We start from the raw sequence: 16,226 nt of genomic DNA, 5'->3' as shown, positions 1-16,226 counted from the left end.
TTAAAGCGACACAATTTATATAGTCAGTTATATTTAATGTTTTTCACGCTATTATTGCCTTTACCATTTTCACTTCCACTCCTTCGATCCGGATCCGTGTTCCTTTTAAACATTTTGCCTGTTTAGCATTTCCAGCTGCCATGTAAATATGCGACTATTACACTAATGGTTTAAGTACGTTAAGTACTGGTAAGCTAGAAGAGATACTTGTTAGGAAGGAAGATGTGTTGGACATTTTGAACAACTTGAGGATAGACAAGTCCCCCGGGCCTGACGGGATATATCCTAGGATTATGTGGGAAGCAAGAGAGGAAATTGCAGAACAGTTGGCAATGATCTTTTCGTCTTCCCTGTCAACGGGGGTGGTACCAGGGGACTGGAGAGTGGCGAATGTTGTGCCCCTGTTCAAAAAAGGAACAGGGATAACCCCGGGAATTACAGGCCAGTTAGTCTTATTTTGGTGGTAGGCAAAGCAATGGAAAGGATACTGAGGATAGGATTTGTGAGTATCTGGAAAGACACTGCTTAATTAGGGACAGCCAGCACGGATTTGTGAAGGGTAGGTCTTGCCTTACAAGTCTTACTGAATTCTTTGAGGAGGTGACCAAGCATGTGGATGAGGGTAGAGCAGTGGGTGTAGTGTACATGGATTTTAGTAAGGCATTTGATAAGGTTCCCCATGGTATGCTTATGCGGAAAGTCAGGAGGCATGGGATATAGGGAAATTTGGCCAGTTGGATAGGAAACTGGCTGACCGGTCGAAGTCAGAGAGTGGTGGTAGATGGTAAATATTCAGCCTGGAGCCCATTTACAAGTGGAGTTCCGCAGGGATCAGTTCTGGGTCCTCTGCTGTTTGTAATTTTTATTAATGACTTGGAAGAGGGAATCGAAGGGTGGGTCAGTAAATTTGCAGATGATACCAAGATTGGTGGAGTTGTGGATAGTGAAGAGGGCTGTTGTCGGCTGCAAAGGGACTTAGATATGATGCAGAGCTGGGCTGAGGAGTGGCAGATGGAGTTCAACCCTGTCAAGTGTGAGGTTGTCCATTTTATAAGGACAAATGAGAATGCGGAATACAGGGTTAACGGAAGGGTTCTTAGTAAGGTGGAGGAGCAGAGGGATCTTGGGGTCGACGTTCATAGATCTTTGAAAGTTGCCATTCAGGTGGTTAGAGCTTTTAAGAAGGCCTATGGTGTATTAGCGTTCATTAGCAGAGGGATTGAATTCAAGAGTCGTGAAGTGATGTTGCAGCTGTACAGGACCTTGGTTAGGCCACATTTGGAGTACTGTGTGCAGTTCTGGTCGCCTCACATTCGGAAAGATGTGGAAGATTTGGAGAGGGTGCAGAGAAGATTTACCAGGATGTTAGGCCTTTTCGCATTGGACTGGCGAAGGATGAGGGGTGACTTGATAGAGGTTTATAAGATGATCAGAGGAATATATAGAGTAGACAGTCAGAAACTTTTTCCCCGGGTACAACAGAGTGTTACAAGGGGACATAAATGTAGGGTGGAAGGTATAGGGGGGATGTCAGGGGTAGGTTCTATACCCAGAGAGTGGTGGTGGCACGGAATGCGCTGCCTGTGGCAGTGGCAGAGTCAGAATCATTGGCGACCTTTAATAGGCAATTAGATAGGTACATGGATGGGTGCTTAAGCTAGGACAAATGTTCAGCACAACATCGTGGGCCGTAGGGCCTGTTCTGCGCTGTATTGAACTATGTTCTACGTTCTCTGTGTGTCTAATTTCACTCAGTGAGCAATTCATTTTAATTTTGTAAATTTGCACATGTGTGCTGTTCTGATATGGAGTAAATCCCTCTGCTAACTTAAAACAGACAAACAAAAAAAAATCTCACCTCTAGCCGTATTGTGTTAAAGTTTGAGTGACAACGAACTATCCCAAGTATCACTATTCAAAGAAAAGTACTCTTTAAGACAAAAAGAGAACCTTAAGCAACAATTTTCACAAATCCTTTCCCGTAAGCAGACTTCGTTAACCCCATCCCCACCCCCCACATCCACCCCCCACCCCCCACCCCCCATTCGACAACACTGGTCTGACAAATGAAATTTTGAATTTACAGCACAGCAGTTTCAAAACTAATTGCCGTCGAACTTTCTCTATTTATTTCTCTCAGTCTTCTTTGGTCTTCTGCTCCAAAAATTTCTTCTGGGCAGGTAGTTTTCAGAGAGGCATTCTGCTGGTTTCTTGCTGGTGCTTGGCTACACTTTGTTATTCTCGACATAAATGTTAAAACGTCCAATTTTATGCCACAAAGGATCAGATGATTTCCTTAGTTTGATGTCATCCAAATCAGTACAACGCAAATTCGATTGGACTCTGACACCCGTCGCATAATTTGAACTTATTGTTCGAATTTAAGTTTGTTTCTAGATCATGGCAAAGCAATTCCAGTTATTTGTTTAAACCAAATCTTACATTTTAATATTGTTTTCAGCACGCTCTGAACCTCTCTAGTTCAGTGCCAGCTTCCACACTCACTTAAAGGAAGAGTACAGACCTATACATTCATACCAAAACTGTTGCACATGTTTAAGTTGATCATTCGTCCTTTGCTGAGGTATAACATTCATGTTTAAGAATTAATTGGTATATTAAGATAAATGGGAAAGCCTAATTTTGACAAGTTATTACCACGCCTCAAATAATTACTAAGGATTGAGCACTCCAGGCTGTGCAAGACACCAGAATTGGTTGAGACAAACCGAAATTGATGGTTGGTTTGAAAAGTTTACAACTGTTTACATAAGGGATTCATACTTAATACGTTGCTCCCAGAATACATAAACGATAACGCGTGGAGAAAGCATCATAGTGTGTCAACTGGTTGGTTCCAGACTTTATGAACAGTTGCAATGATCGATGCTGTATTCCGGTTGGGGCCACAAATGGGTGAATACTTGTTGCTTGGTCGACATCGACCACTGATTTATAATTTTCGAGAGTTTCCCAGGATTTGTGCTCCATGAGACCTATGTACGAGAAAAAGATCTCCAGTTCTGAGAACCCGCGTTTTGTGCCTGCCTTTCAGACTGAATGTTGACACTTCCGTCTGAGGACTGTTTAGATGGGCGTTTTACGTGGCGATTAATTCATTATTAATACAGACCGTCCCGACACTGGGAGGACTTTCAGTTTAAAAAGAGTGGAGTAAACTTTCTAACTTCATTGCCTGCCTTTTAGTGGTTTCTGGTGGAACAACGCTCCTGACTTTTGTCATTACGTGAGCAGAGGCAGAGATAATTTGTGCAGAAGAGAAAATGCTGCCTAATCGTTCTGCCTCTGGAGTATTGCATCAGGCATGCCGTGTGAAAAGTGCATTTGTACTAGTGGGCTTGATAATTGTGTAACATTAGTGCAGATGTTTGAATGAAACTGAACTGGACAGAGCCAATGAAAACGTATTTGGCTGGAAAGGGAATGGGGAATTTAAACTTGAGAAAATGTACTAATACCGATTGGCCATGCAGAAGAAATCAGGCGTTTCAAAGTTAGTGCATATTCATTCATTTATTATTCAATTTAGAATGCATTTTATCGAAAAGTCTATGTTGAGGTTTACAGAATTGAAAATAACTCCTGAATACCACATAGAGACGAGAATGCATTCGCACTGAGCAATGAATTTTATCAAAGTCACAAGAGTTAGAAAGCAAGGCCTCAGCATAAAGCGAATATAGAACAAATAATAAACAACACAATCGAACTTCAAACAATTGGGAAACTATAAATTCCTGAAGAAGGGCTTATGCCCGAAACGTCGATTCTCCTGTTCCTTGGATGCTGCCTGACCTGCTGCGCTTTTCGAGCAACACCTTTTCAGCTCTGATCTCCAGCATCTGCAGCCCTCACTTTCTCCTCGAAAACTATAAATAGTCACAACATAATCATCTCAATGTTACCAAGCAAAGTAAATCGAAAATAAAAACATTAATAGTTTTCTCAGTTACACACTGATAAACTGACAAGAACAGGACAGATTGTAGGCTGTAAATTCAGAGGCCTCAATAAACAGATGAGGAAAGTCCTCGGGCTCCACAACTCATACAATTAACCTGGAAAAGAGCAGTAATGATCCAAATGTTTATGATGAGGCCTTCAGGATTTAATTCTTATTCATGCATTATTGACACTCATTAAGAACGTGCTAACTCTAACTGCACATTTTCTTTCTTTATTATCTATGTCAGAACATTTCGAATTATTTCCCCTTTAAAACTATTTTTGAAGAACATTATAATTGCTTATTATTTGAGGAATACGAATTGAAAAGAATATTTTCATTATATTATTATATAATGGTCTGTCACAGTAGTTTGTTTGAAAATTGTGGCCATTACTTGATAACATTTCAATTGTGATTCACATCTTCTTCATTTATTGGTGAGTAATTGATTGGGCAAACATGAACATAAATTACATCCACGGTAAGACCTTCATGTCTTTTGTAGGATCTGCGTATGGCAGGAGTGAACTTTTTTTGCGCGTACCTCAATGATTTTTTTTCTTCTGCTTTGTTTGCATGTTTTTCTTTTCATGCTTCTTGATGTAGTTATGTGTGTGTGTTGCTTCGCAACTTCTCATGTTGGAGTTGGTGCATGAATTAACATATTCTTGTTCCTTTACTAATGGTGTGCTCGTTAACGTATTTGAGTCCGTAAAGTTTGGTCATTGCACAATACGTAAGCTTCAGCATGCTAATATACCACTTTCGAAATGGCTTTCATTAGCTTTTAATGTCTTCGTGAAACTTTTTTTGTTTGTGCCATCTAAAATGTGTGTTTACTTTCTATTTCAGATCCTATCGACATGAGGTTATTTTTATATTTTAGCTTCATGTTAGTAGACAACTTCGTGTTTTATGGATGTTTACATTTATTGATGATGTCTGTTTATGTGTCAATGTATCCTAAACAAGGTCCGGATATGCTTGTTTGTGTTATTGTGTGGATGTTTGCTGACACACATGTCGTTCTCTTTGTTTTATAAATTCTGCACTGCTGTTGAGTTATGCACTTGTGTTTCTGCATGTGAGGCTCTTAAATGATATGTATGTGCGATCGTTTGTATATGCTGAAGAATGTGGTTTAACAATAAATAAATAACCTGTCTCTGCCATCATATATTTGTGATTGCCAAAAATGGGAAAATATTGATATTAATGTTCATCTTGGTTTTCATATATGCCGAAGTGATTCGACATTTGAGAGGATGTTTTTCGGATGTTGTATCTGTGTGTTTATGCATATATGTCTGAAAGGAATGATCTGTCTGTATATCCATGCATTGGTGTATATTTGTATGTTAATGCGTGTCCAAATGTTTCATGGTTATGTTTGTAATCCTTGTTCATTTGTGCACGTGCTTTCCTTCGGTAAATGGGAGTTTTTGTGAGAGCTTAGATAAGTTTTCAAGTTAAATTTGCATGCATGGCTCTATACATTTAAACGTGTGCTATGGCTTATCTGTAGGCACATTTGTGTGTGCGCGTAAGTATGTGTGTTTAGGTGAGAGGCTGTATATGTGTCTTTATGTGTGCATATCTCTGTATCTCTCTGTGGAATGTTAATTTTTCAGATATTTCGTCACCATACTAGGTAATATCATCAGTGAGCCTCCTTTGGAGCACTGGTGTTAGTGAATCGATTTCTATTTATGTGTTTAGGTTTCCTTGTGTTGGCAATGTAATTTCCTTTGATAATTTCATTTCCTGCTCTTTTTCTCAGCGGGAAAAGACAGGACACACTCTCTGCAATATCCTTCCGCACAGATAAGGGAGAATACCTTTTCGATTGGGACAAGAAACCATACCAGGATAAGCCAAAAACAGAGACATCCACAGGAATTCCTAGAAGCTTGGCATTCCAACCAGAACTCTATCAACAAACGCATTGGGCTGGACCCCATTTACCACTGTTTGTGCAAACGAACAGGAAATGACATCACCACAGAAAATGGCATAACCAAATGAAGGAACCATAAACTTACAAAAAAGGGGGTCAGTAACATCAGTGCTTCACTGGAGGCTCACTGATCATGTTACCTAGTAAGTTGATGAAACGTCCTAAAATAAACCTTGCAGCTCTGCTGTCAAATTTACATCCAATACTTTGTGTTCTGTACTTGAAACAAACGACGTCAGGTGTTCAAATACCAGAGTGATCTAATGTGCTCCAGAAAACTGACACAAAATTATGGAATACAAACCTGGATGATGTAAACACCAGTATTTGATTAAGGCGAATCAATATTTTCAGACAATTAACAAGTATAAGCGGGTTCAACATGGTTCAGTGGTATTAATCTGCATGGAACTTTTTAATCTTCGAACAGGAGAAACTGACTGTAAGCAAGAAACTGACTGTTCCTGTTTGCCACTGTGTTGCATTACAGAACATGTTTACTGCAAAACGTCGGCTCATGCAGCATGGAGTACAGATCGTTCACACCCCACATTGCTGTCTGTCATCTCCTCGGGGTTCTTGCAATTACTGGGATTCATGTTTAGGGTGTGTACCGAAACATATGCAGTATGCATAAAACGGCAAATGAGCTAGTAGCACAGGTGGAAATTGGTCAGTACGTTATTGTGGATATCATAGAAATGTGCCTGCAAGGGGATGTGGGCTGTGAACTAAACTTCTTTTGAAAAGAAGGCAAATGTGCAGTGCGGTGGGCTGCCTTGTTACTAAGAAATAAAATAAAGTTGACAGCAAAAAGAGTAATAGAATAAGAGTGTGAAAAATCGGGGTGGATCGATTTCAGGAAGCAGAAAAGAAGAAAAAATGATCCCGATCGATCTTTGTGAAAGCCTCTTGGCAGTCACCAGGATTTAGGAAGAAAATATATCAGGATATGGAAAAGGCACCTAAGAAAGGCACTACGCAAAGTAATTAATTCTTCAATGCACAGGGGCACCTGGAAAAATAGGTCAGCAGTGGATCTCGTGAAAAAAATTGTGGAATGTCTGTGAGGTTTATTTGGAGCAGATTGTGCGAGACCCTACGCTGATACAGGCAATACTCGCCTTAGTTTTGTACGATGCAGCAGATGTGATAACGGAGCACATCTTGAAGGAACAACGAGAAGGCAGTGGTCATTATCTATTAGAGCTTGCCCTTAGAGAGAGAATACTGAATAAAATGTAACGGGATTATAATTGTGTATTGATGACTGCATAGGCAGATGGGTGGAGCTGCAATCACAGGCAGTTCTGCCTTCTTCACGAGGCACTGCAGAAATATATCCCCTGAAGGAGCAAATACACTGAAGGGGAGAATGAGACAATCATGGTTGAGAAGTGGCGGCCCAGAAAGCAGAAACATGAAAGAAAGAGCCTCGCATTTGGTGCAAATTAATGGAAATCAGAAGATTTGGAGGCCTTTAAATACAGCTCAAGATAAAATTTTAAAGAAGAGGAGTGACTGGTGAAGCTGAAGATGGGTATATCGCCTGGACCAGATGCAGTGTACCACAGCCATCTGATAAGACAGCTGAGTAAATTGTAGAGGCATTGGTGATGACCTTTCGAAATCACTGGCGTCAGATGACTGGAAAATGAGTCACGTGAAATCCCTAGTTAAAAAGGGATTAAGGCCAAGGCAGAAAATTACAAACAGATCAGTTGCAACAAGGTCATGGTTAAGTTCCTGGAATCCATTGTGATGGAAGAGAATTCTGAACACCTGGAAGCACATGTAGGACTGCATCAGTACGGCTTCGTCAAGTGGAGTCCATGTCTGACTAATCGATTAGATTTATTTGAGCAGGTAGAAAGTAAGCTTAAAAATGCAGTGCAAGTAGACACGATCAATTTGGATTTTCGGAATGCCTGTGATACGTTTGCTAAATTAGATAAGACCATTGTGTCTGTGGCTCGGTCGTGGACTGGCTGCCTGGCAGAATGCAGGGAGTCATAATAGCATGATTTTTTTTTTTGTTTACACAATGGAAACCATTGGCTCGTGGACTCCCACATTGGCCAGCGATGGGACAACAGCTATTGATGTTATGCGTTAAAAATCTGTACAATGCAACTGAGGGCAGTGTTGCTATGTTTGTAGATGAGAGGATAAGTGGAGAGACAGGAAGCGCTGACGAAATGTTCGGGCAGAAGGATTTGGACGGGCAGGGGATTGGAGAAAGAATGTCACATGGTGTACAATGTGTGAAACTGTGAATCTATGCACTTTGTTAGAGAGAATAATGGCGTTGTTTAGTTTCTGAAACGGGAAAAGGTTCAGTCATCTGAAGGGCAAAGAGCCTTTTGCAGTCCGAGTTCAGGATATTTCTTACGGTTAACAGACACATTCACTTGGAAGTTCAGAAAACAAATGTCATTTTCACATTTATTTCAAGTGGGATACAAGACAAGCCCAGAGATGCACTGCTGAGGCTGTATCAGCTCTGGCCAGACACCATTTGAAATATTGGGAGCAGTTTTAGCTCCTGTGTCTGAAGAAGGATATCCTGGAATTTTGGGGAGTCCCGAGAAGGTTTACAAGAATGGTCGCAGGATGGATGGCTTTTCATTTAAAAAAAAACACAGCGATTTGGGCCATAAGAAAGTGTTTGGTGATGTTTTGAAATCCAAGGGCAAATAGAACGGGTTGCAACGGAGGCAAAGAGAAGGAGGAGTGGCGTTTGTGATGAAGGAAAAGCATTATTGCTCTAAGTAGAGAAAAACTTTCTGAGCAAAGTCATTCAGTGTAAATATATCGATTGTTAAAAGAGAGGAATGGTAACCTTGGTTGGATTGTAATATTGGCCCCCGAAAGACAGATGGAAACTGTAGAACAAATGTATGGAGAGATATCAATTTCTGTGTGGCAAGGTAGCTCAGTAGTTAGCACTGGTGTCTTACAGTACCAGTGACCCCGGTTTGTTTCCAGGCTCGATTTAGTGTTTGTGCATTCTTCCCGCGTCCGCGTGGGCTTTCTCCCACAACACAATGGTGTGCACATTGGATGAATTGACCATGCTAAGTTGTCCACAGTGTTCAGGGATGACTGTGTTATTGAGGGTCAGAGGTACAGTGTTGGAAAACGGGTCTGTGTGGATTACTGTTTGCAAGATTGGTGTGCACTTACTGGGCCTGCATGCACAATATAGGGCGACTATACTGGGTAACGTAAAAGTCCCTTTTTTCTCTATGTTTTTTTTTCTTTTCTCAAGGATAAATGTCCTTGTTTTTCTTCAGATGGGAGTAAACTGCTCTCGTTCCGATAAGTTTGGTTAGGCTCAGAGATTAAATGGCCTGTTTGATTATATGTGAACCAAAGAGACTTCATGCCAAAGTGGTTATGATTTTGAGGTGACATGTATAATGAAAGAGGAGGTTTCAGCTCTCTAGCTCAGCTGATTAATTTAATTCAGTCCAAAAATGGTTGCAAGTACAGCAGTGAGCTGTATAAAAACCATTTCTTTCTTTATGCCCTTCAACTACGAACTGGAAACACGTGGGTCCATTTACAAATTTACAAAACGGTGCTTGCTTATTGTGACTGTTGTGTATGTTTGGAAAAGCATAATTTCGGCTGTTTGGATAGACTGAGTTCTGCAGGGGTTTGGGTATTCTGTTCTTTGTGTTTCATTGTGAAATTTTGTGACTAATTTTCTGCCTGTTTTAAAATCTAGGAGACAACCTAACTAACTTACTCCAAGTAATTTTCACTGTGTACTTGACGAAACAAATTACGAAGTTATGGTCTCGGCTGCCTCTTTAAGTATATTTTGAGTGTTCTGGCCTATTACAAAACAGTTTGAGGGTTCTTTGCGGGTTTTTAAAAGGCAAGTTCTCGGTGCTCGTATATTTATTTCGGGTGTTGGTTTTGTTAAGCAGACAAAACTTGGGATGGTATTGGCTCTTTCAATCGTCAAATGTTTTTCTGTCGTGGATGCGGTGACTTTGGGACGTTTGCAAAGGATGAATAATCCCATCCTGCGTGAATTAGCAGAGAAGCTTGCTTTGGAACTGCCTGTTTCTGTGTGGAAAGGAGTGATAATTACAGCAGTAGCTCAGTGTTTGAATCTGCTGGAGAAAACCTCAGAATCTGGAGATATGGCAAGAATTGAATTGCAAGTGAATCAGCTTGAATTAAAGACGAGAGATAAGGAAAGGGAAGCAGAAATGAAACAGTTTGAGTTACGATTAAAAACAGAAGAGAGGGAAAATAGACAGCAGCAGAAGAGAGGGAAAAGGAGAGAGCAGCAGCAGCGAAAAAAAAATGACTTGGGAACTGCAAAAACTGACACTTAAACAGGAAAGTCAGCGTAAAATCCTGGACATAAAGGCTGAAGTTAGGCTTAGTGAGGACGAGAATGTGGATGAGCAAGCCCATGTTAGTCAGAGAAAGTATGAGAAACTGTCTAAGTATGTTCAGACATTGCCAATATTTGATTGGAAGGACAACGGAGACATCATTTCTTTTGAAAAGGTGGCTAAACAAATGCAGGGGCCAGTGGCAATATGGGTTTTGTTGATGCAGACGAAACTTGGAGCTGGGGTTGGTAAGGTATTCACATCACTATCAGATGATGTACCAGGGAGTATGGCGAGGTTAAAAAAAACACTTTTAAGTGCAAATGAGCTTGGAACAGAAGACTACAGACAAAGTCTCATAAATAAAAGGAAGGACCCTGGTAAAACCTATGTTGAGTTTCAAAGGATCAAGCTGAGTATGTTCGACTGGCGGATAAGAGCTAAAAATTGAGCAAGCCTATGATGCAATGGGGGAAGTAATAATGGATGCAGGTTTGTTCGTTCAGCTGCAAGATTCGTTTCCAAACGTTTCATTACCCTACTAGGTAACATCTTCAGTGGACTTCAGGGGAAGCAATGCGGATATTTTCTGCATCCTATTTGTATGTTTGGGTTTCATTAGGTTGGCAATGTCATTTCCTGTGGCCATGTTATTTATGGTGATGAAGTACATTCCTATTCCTTTTCTTAGGGGGTGGTCGATGTGCTTAGATTACTTTTACAGTGTGGAAACAGGCCTTTCGGCACAACAAGTCCACACCGACCCGCCGAAGCGCAACCCACCCATACCCCTACATTTACCCATTACATAACACTATGGACAATTTAGCATGGCCAGTTCACCTAACCTGCACATCTTTGGACTGTGGGAGGAAACCGGATCACCCGGAGGAAACCCACGCAGACACGGGGAGAATGTGCAAACTCCACACAGTCAGTCGCCTGAGACGGGAATTGAACCCACGGTCGCTGGCGCTGTGAGGCAGCAGTGCTAACCACTGTGCCACCGTGTCGCTTGTTGATAGTGTTCCAGTTGGAATGCCATTTCTTCTAGGAATTCTCGTGCATTTCTTTGTTTGGCTTGTCCGAGGAGGGATGTGTTATCCCACTCGAAGTGCTGTCCTTCCTCGTCCGTATGTGAGGAGACGGGAGAGAGAGGGTCATATCTTTTTTTTTGTGGCGAGTTGGTGTTCGTGTATCCTGCTGGCTAGTTTTCTGCGTGTTTGTCCAATGTCATGTGTGTTACAGTCTTTGCATGGCATTTTGTAAATGACATTAGTTTTGCTCGATGTCTGTATAGGGTCTTTGAAGTTCATTAGCTGTTGTTTTAGTGTTTTGGTAGGTTTGTGGGCGACCATGATGCCAGGGGTCTGAGTAGTCTGTCTGTCATTTCCGAGATGTCTTTGATGTAGGGGAGATTGGCTAGGGTTTCTGGATGTGTTTTGTCAGCTTGTTTGGATTTGTTGCTGAGAAATCGGCGGACTGTGTTCATTACATGCACATTCTTTTTGAATAAACGATATAAGTAATTTTTCTCTGCTTTGCGTAGTTACTCTATGCTGCAGTGTGTGTTGGCTTGTTGAAATAATGTTCTGATACAGCTCCGTTTGGGGGTGTTGGGATGAGTGCTTCTGCAGTTCAATATTTGGTCCGTATGTGTTGTTTTGCTTTAGACGCTGGTTTGAAGTTCCCCATTGGCTGTTCGTTCTACTCTGACATCTAGGAATGGCAGTTTATTGTTGTTTTCCTCCTCCACAACTTTCGGGTCACCGGCAAACTTACTAACTCACCATTCCACTTGCTCATCAAAGTCATTTATAAAAATCACAAAACACACAGGTCCCAGAGCCGATCCGTGTGGAACACCACCTGTCACTAAGCTCCAGGCTGAATAATACACGTCTGATACCACCCTCTGTCTTCCATGGGTCAGCCACGTCCATATCCAGACAGCCACATTTCCCTGTGTCCCATGCCTCCTTACCCTATGAATGAGCCTACAATGGGGAACCTTATCAAACGCCTTGCTAAAATTCTTGTTCACCGCATCTATTGTTCTACCTTCATCAGCGTGTTTTTTTTCACTTCTTCAAAGAATTCAATAAGGCGTGTGAGGGATGACCTGCTGCTCACAAAGCCATGCTGAGTATGTCTAATCAAATTATGGTTTTCCAAGTAATTGCAAATCCAGTCTCTCTGAATCATCTAGGAAAAAGTGAGGACTGCAGATGCTGGCGATCAGAGCTGAAAAGTGTTGCTGGAAAAGCGCAGCAGGTCAGGCAGCATCCAAGGAGCAAGAGAATTGACATTTTGGCATGAGCCCTTCTTCAGGATTCCTGCTGCACTTTTCCAGCAACACATTTTCATCTCAGAATCATCTCCAATACTTTGCCCACCACTGATTTAAGACTGACTGTTCTGTCTTTCCCTATTCCGTTTCCTGAGCAAGAGAATGAAATTTGCCATCCTCCAATCATCTGGCACTGCTCCAGTGGACAAAGTGACGCAAGGATCATCGCCAAAGGCGCACCAATTTCTCCCGTCAATTCCTCGAGCAACCTAGAGTATACCCCATCTGAACTAGAGGATTTATCTATTCTTATGTTTATACTTCAATCAGTCTGTACTTCACTTCATCTTTTCTACACCCTGCCCAACCAACTGATTGACTGCTTTCCATTTTGTTATTATATACAGTGCGGCCTTCTTGAGTAAGTATGGTTCCCTGTGAATCACATAACGAAAAAAAAAGGAATGCACCAATGCCTTCCTGATGAAGGGCCTACGTCTGAAATATCGACTCTCCTGCTCCGCGGATGGTGCCTGACCTGCTGTGCTTTTCCAGCGCCACACTTTTCGACTCTGATCTCCAGCAACTGCAGTCCTCACTTTCTCCATTACTGAGGGCTGTCCCCTCTGCACACTGAGTGGGGAATTAACCATCAGAAACTCATTGTATGTGGAGCTGACTGCTCAGTTCTGGAAAGTTGCACTTGATGAATACATTTTAAAGAAAAAGAATTTCCAATTCAACAAATATTCATTCAGTGCTAGAGTTACAATTTTGTTTCATGGTTTGCGCAGCCTGATAAGAAATAGTGAATGACTGAAGAACTCCGAGGAACAGAGTATTCCAAGTGTTATATTCCAGCTTAAATTAATGCTGGGAATATTATCAGACAGAGTGATGCGATAAGGGACGAAGTTGACATGTGGAGATGTGACATTTTTGCCATCACACAGACGGGTTTGAGGGAGTTCAGGGCTAACAACTCAATATTCAGATATACTGTAAAATATAGGCAGGACAGGAGAGTGTGTTAAAGAGGAGGTGGTCTTGTATTATTAATTAAGAAGTCAGTTACTGCAGTAAGGAAGGACAATATTTTGGAAGTGTCTTCAAATGAGGCTTTATGCTTCGAAGTTAGGATCAAAACAATGACAGAACACATTTGCTGGGGATATTTTATACATCCCCAGAAAGATGAAAATACAGGAGGAGATATATAACCAATTCACTGAGGTGCATAGGAATGCAAGGCCGGAGATTTTGCAGAGATAGGAAAGCAAGGCCGGAGATGTTATAGAGACAGGAATGTAGGCCAGAGATGTTACAGAGATAGAAAAACAAGGCTGGAGATCACACAGAGAGAGGAAAGCAAGGCTGGAGATGTCACAGAGACAGGAAATCAAGGCTGGAGATGTTACAGAGATATGAAAGCAAGGCTGGCGATATGAGCTGAAAAATGTGTTCCTGGAAAAGCGCAGTAGGTCAAGCAACAGCAAAGGAGCAGGACAATCGACGTTTCCGGCATAAGCCCTTCTTCAGGCTAGCGATGTTATAGGTATAGGAAAGCAAGGCTAAGGATAGCCGAGAGATAGCGTGTTCTGTGCATACTAGAACAGGTTCGTGAGATTTTTCAAAATTCACTTACAGGAGATCGGGAGAGGTCAAACAGCTGGAGGTTAGAGAGATAGGGAGGGATGTAGGGACTGGTGGAATTTACAGCCATAGATGGGCGTGGAGTATGAGATAACGATTGTGGAGATTCGGAGGGTAACTGAGGTACAGCTAGATGCAGCGGCTGGAGGAGATGACAGGCAAAGATACAGAGAAACACGTAGATTGTTTAAAAAAAAATTGTGCAATGCCTTAATAGAGAAAATATTATAGAAATCTTTGGAATAGACAAGGCACTGGAAGGAACTGAAGGAGTGAGACCTTGAAGTGTCCAATCACAAGAGAAATAGAGTGAGTGTCATACAACACAGGATAGGCCCTTTGGTTGACAGCGACAAAAATAAAAATGCAGACCCTGGAAACCCCTCCTTCCTAACGTCTGGGTGCGAGGGCTAGATTTGGGAGAGGTGTCCTACAGACTGCTCAATCGACAATATGACATAACGAGCTTCATGGGGTCAGATTAAGCACTGATATGGAAACGTCCTGCTGACTCCTCTCCCTCAGCTTCGCGATGTCAGATCAAACACTGTCATGGAAACGTCTTGCTAACTCCTCGCCGTCAGCCTCAAGGCGTGCGATCAAACACTGACACGGAAACCTTCTGCTGACTCCCCTACCACAGCCTCACGGTGTAAGATCAAACACTGACTCGGAAACGCCATGTTCACTCCCCTCCCTCAGCCTCATGATGCAAGATCAAACACTGACATAGAAACCTCCTGCTGACTCTCCTACCACAGCCTTAGTGTCAAATCAAACTCTGACACGTAAACCTCTTGCTGAGTCCCTTCCCTCAGCTGGTAGATCATTGTTCTTCCACATTGAACAATACTTGTAGGAGGCACTGAGCGAGTGACAAGCCTGGAGAATGCATACTGGGTTGGCCATTTGAAGACAATCACCCAGAAAGGCTCAGGAGCAGAACTGCTGACCGAGATGGTCAGGTCCAAAAGAACACAGCTGCGAGACTGGATCTGCACCGGGTGGGACGGGAAATATTGACAGGGAGGAACATACTTTACCCCATCTTTACCAACCTACCGGCTGCAGACACATTGATCGATGACCGTATTGGGAACAGTGACTACCACACAGAGTATTTCTGGAGAAAAAGTCCCAATTTAACATTTGTGTGTGTGTGTTTGTGTTTGTGTATGCGCGCGCGCACACACACACATTCACGTACATGTGAGAGATACTATCACCATGCAGAACGGGACAGATTTCAAAGAAATCTACAACTCAGCACTGGTCTGGGTGAGGTGATTCGGGTCATTGCCAACAGCAGCAGAATTGTACTCCAGCATAATTTTCACTGTCACTGCTTGCCATATGCTTCACGTTACCCTGACCATCAGGCCAGGGGATAAACATTTGTTCAATGGAGAATACAAGAAGGCCTGCCAAGAGCAGCATCAGGTACATCTCAAAATGAAGTGAAGTTACCAAACAGGACCACTTGCTCACAAATAGCACAAACAGCTAGTGACAGACAGATCTAACCAACAAATCAAACCTAATCTCTGCAATCCTATCACATGCAATCAAGGTGAATTGTGTGGTCAATCAAACAACTCACTCCAGGAAGAGGATCCTCAAATACTACCTTCCTCAATGATGGAAGAGCCCAGTTCAGTAAGAGAAAAGATAAGGCTGATACATTCACAACAATTTTCAGACAGTAGTATCGACGGGATGATCTGTTGTAGTCTCTTCCAGATGGCAGTCTTCAGCTAATTGAATTCATTTTCTGTCGTATCTCCAAGTGGCTGGAGGGATTGGATATGCAAAAGCTGATAACATTCCATTCAAGCTGTTCCTGCTGGGATACAGCACTGGCATGTCCCTGACAATGTGGGAAACTATCTGAAAGTGTCCCGTACGCACACAGACCAAACATGAGACAATCTATGACTGCTCCATTTCTCTAATCGTTATCATTAATAATGTGTTTGAAGATACCATTTGCAGTGGGAT

Source organism: Chiloscyllium plagiosum, unplaced genomic scaffold (assembly GCF_037043375.1).
Source record: "Chiloscyllium plagiosum isolate Xiang-an unplaced genomic scaffold, Cpla_swu_hap1 HiC_scaffold_14, whole genome shotgun sequence".
Classification (NCBI taxonomy): Eukaryota; Metazoa; Chordata; class Chondrichthyes; order Orectolobiformes; family Hemiscylliidae; genus Chiloscyllium; species Chiloscyllium plagiosum.
The sequence above is the reverse complement of the archived record's forward strand: the minus strand, read 5'-3'. Positions refer to the sequence as shown.